Below are 3797 nucleotides of genomic sequence, written 5' to 3'. Positions count from 1 at the left end.
CTGCTGGGCACACATGGCCTTCCCCCCCCTGCCCGTGACAGGGGAGAGGTTGGTGTGCCAGGTCCGACTGGAGTTTGCAAACCATAGCGTTCAAGATACATGCACACACTCAGCCCTCCAGCTCTAAAAGGGTGACGTGTTTTGGTGCTCAGTTGCTAGAGAAATCTCGTGTTCAGCTACCAGAACGGGACTTGCTGTGCACATTCCCGCTCCACTCGAGACGGCAGACACCCAGGCTCTGGAGCTTGAATCGGACCTCTGTTAGACAACACAGGTGGACTTCTCGGCCTCACAAGAGAGCAATACGCCAGCGGGTGAACAGGAGAGTCGTGCCGACAAAACCCACTGACTTTTAAAACTGTCCGTCTGCCACTTGGGACAGAGAGAGGAACCTGACGAGCCTGAACACCAGCCTTGGCTGGACCGCTCGGGCCCTCCCATGTCGGACGCGAGTCGCCAAATCGATCGGAAGAGAGTACCGATTCCTCTCAAAAAGTCTGCGTGCCCGTTATTATAAAAGCAGCCCACCGGCCGCGGTGCCTTGCCCACAAACACACTTGGTGTCTGGGGTGATTCAGAGCCGCCGCGGCTCGAAAGTGTCAACCTGTTTTAAAAGTCATCGCTATGCCGGCACAGGTGACTTTCAAGTTAAAGAGTTCTCTTTATTGGCTTTCAAAAAAATCTGCAAAGTGTCACAGAGATTTTGAGAAACTCTTTTTTTTCTTTATATTATTATAATATAATATAATGTGTATATGTTTTCGAAAAGCATCCACCAGCAATCCATGGTGAGCCTCTCTCTGCTGGCAAGCTCCTCCTGCCTGAGCCCGACGCTGTCGAGGCTCAACACGATTTCAGACTGACAAAGAGTTCGAAAATTGCCGCCTGATGTAGCTTTAAATGCTGACAGGTGACTTCCGAGTGCTCTTGTAAAGGTCTCCGCTTTGAAATTGAGAGCCTTTTGCCAAGTGTCACTTTTTCAGGCACTCTTAAAGTGCACCTGGGCTGTCAGAGAAAGCTCTGAAAATCGTGTTCTCGAAAATCTCCGGGTACCCGACCAATCCCTAGGTGCCCGAATGACAAGTGTCAATTCGGCAGGACGGCCTCCCACCTCCGGCCGCAGATGCGTCACTAAATCCCCGCAAAGGGGGCTTTCTCATTTCGGCATAGGGGCTTCCGCGGCCAACTCATTAACCTGTGCTCGGACTTTTTGTGCCACAAGTGCAAGGGACCGTTTGCCGGCAGCTACTCGCACCCCCCCGCCCAGGGGGGGAATCCTCTGACCGGAGATCCGAAACGCCGGCCGAATCCATCCCCGTCGGACTTCCGAAGGGGTTCCCTCGACCGACTGACTTCCGAACTCCTTTCTGGGCTTAAACGGGTGGAATTCGGACCCTCTCGCAAGGGAGCCGAAGCCCGCCAGCCCCGGGAGGCCTCGGGGCCGCCGTTTTCAAGCCCGACCAAAAAACCCGAAAAATGGGGAAAAATGGGAAAAATTCCCACTCCCAAAAGGCTTAAAAGTCGGTTGGGCGGCAGCCCGGGTCGGTCTCTGCAGACCTGGAGGCGCTAGACACAAGTCTGGTAAACAGGCTAAGTCTCGACATGCCACCTCTTACTATCCTGCAGGTACCCCGCCAATCCCCCCGGAACCGGCTGGCAATTGGCGAATCAGCGGGACGAATTTGAATTCGTGACCGACTCTCTGACACCGAATCGCCGCAAACGCGTTTCGATTTTTCGGCTTCGGTACCTCCCATCAGACTTTGACTGGCCATATCTCCGGACTCACGTGTCGCAGCCGGGACCTTCAGGTACCGTTCGACGCGTCTAACCCTGCCCCGTCGAATGGCGCCCCTCGCGGTGTGGTCCGATTTCCGCATTTTGGTCAGATTTGCCTCCAAATTTTTCAGATTGAGTTGACGAATGCCCCCTACGGGGTAACCTCTTGCCCTTTCGGACATGGTCCCTGTGACTTAATTTCCGCCTTTTGCTCAATCGTTTCCCCATTTATAATTAATTTTAAAAATCGGGTTACTCAGTTCTGGTTTACCAGTTCCCTCTTCGGACTTAGTTTTTGGTTAATCATTTCCGGTTCACCAGTTCCCGTTTTGGACTTAGTCTCTGCGGGCCGTTTCTCATCTTTTGGTTCATCAGTTCCCCTCTTTTAATAATTTTTTGGCTGCTTTCGTTTGATCATTTCCCTGCCTTCTGGGTGACTTTTGCCCCTTAGGACTTCATCGCCGCACATTATTTTCGACTTCTGGTTGATCATTTCACCCCTTTTAATCATTTTTGCAACTTTTGGTTAACCATTTCACCCAGCTTCTGGTTAACCATTTCCCCTTTGGGACTTAGTCTCTGAGCATTCTTTTGGGATTCTGGTTAATCATTTGCCAATTTTTAAAAAATGTTGCCGCTTTTGTTTAATGCTTTCTGGTCAACCTTTCCCTCTTTCAGACTTCACCGCGGCACATTGCTTTAGCCTCCTGGTTAATCATTTCACCCCTTTTAATCATTTTTGCAACTTTTGGTTAACCATTTCCCCCAGCTTCTGGTTAACCATTTCCCCTTTGGGACTTGGTCTCTGAGCATTCTTTTGGGATTCTGGTTAATCATTTGCCAATTTTTTAAAAATGTTGCCACTTTTGTTTAATGCTTTCTGGTCAACCTTTCCCTCTTTCAGACTTCACCGCGGCACATTGCTTCAGCCTCCTGGTTAATCATTTCACCCCTTTTAATCATTTTTGCAACTTTTGGTTAACCATTTCCCCCAGCTTCTGGTTAACCATTTCCCCTTTGGGACTTAGTCTCTGAGCATTCTTTTGGGATTCTGGTTAATCATTTGCCAATTTTTAAAAAATGTTGCCACTTTTGTTTAATGCTTTCTGGTCAACCTTTCCCTCTTTCAGACTTCACCGCGGCACATTGCTCCAGCCTCCTGGTTAATCATTTCACCCCTTTTAATCATTTTTGCAACTTTTGGTTAACCATTTCCCCCAGCTTCTGGTTAACCATTTCCCCTTTGGGACTTAGTCTCTGAGCATTCTTTTGGGATTCTGGTTAATCATTTGCCAATTTTTTAAAAATGTTGCCACTTTTGTTTAATGCTTTCTGGTCAACCTTTCCCTCTTTCAGACTTCACCGCGGCACATTGCTTTAGCCTCCTGGTTAATCATTTCACCCCTTTTAATCATTTTTGCAACTTTTGGTTAACCATTTCCCCCAGCTTCTGGTTAACCATTTCCCCTTTGGGACTTAGTCTCTGAGCATTCTTTTGGGATTCTGGTTAATCATTTGCCAATTTTTAAAAAATGTTGCCACTTTTGTTTAATGCTTTCTGGTCAACCTTTCCCTCTTTCAGACTTCACCGCGGCACATTGCTTCAGCCTCCTGGTTAATCATTTCACCCCTTTTAATCATTTTTGCAACTTTTGGTTAACCATTTCCCCCAGCTTCTGGTTAACCATTTCCCCTTTGGGACTTAGTCTCTGAGCATTCTTTTGGGATTCTGGTTAATCATTTGCCAATTTTTAAAAAATGTTGCCGCTTTTGTTTAATGCTTTCTGGTCAACCTTTCCCTCTTTCAGACTTCACCGCGGCACATTGCTTTAGCCTCCTGGTTAATCATTTCACCCCTTTTAATCATTTTTGCAACTTTTGGTTAACCATTTCCCCCAGCTTCTGGTTAACCATTTCCCCTTTGGGACTTGGTCTCTGAGCATTCTTTTGGGATTCTGGTTAATCATTTGCCAATTTTTTAAAAATGTTGCCACTTTTGTTTAATGCTTTCTGGTCAA

Source organism: Heptranchias perlo, unplaced genomic scaffold, assembly GCF_035084215.1.
Source record: "Heptranchias perlo isolate sHepPer1 unplaced genomic scaffold, sHepPer1.hap1 HAP1_SCAFFOLD_1167, whole genome shotgun sequence".
Lineage (NCBI taxonomy): Eukaryota > Metazoa > Chordata > Chondrichthyes > Hexanchiformes > Hexanchidae > Heptranchias > Heptranchias perlo.
Note: the sequence above shows the minus strand (reverse complement) of the source record.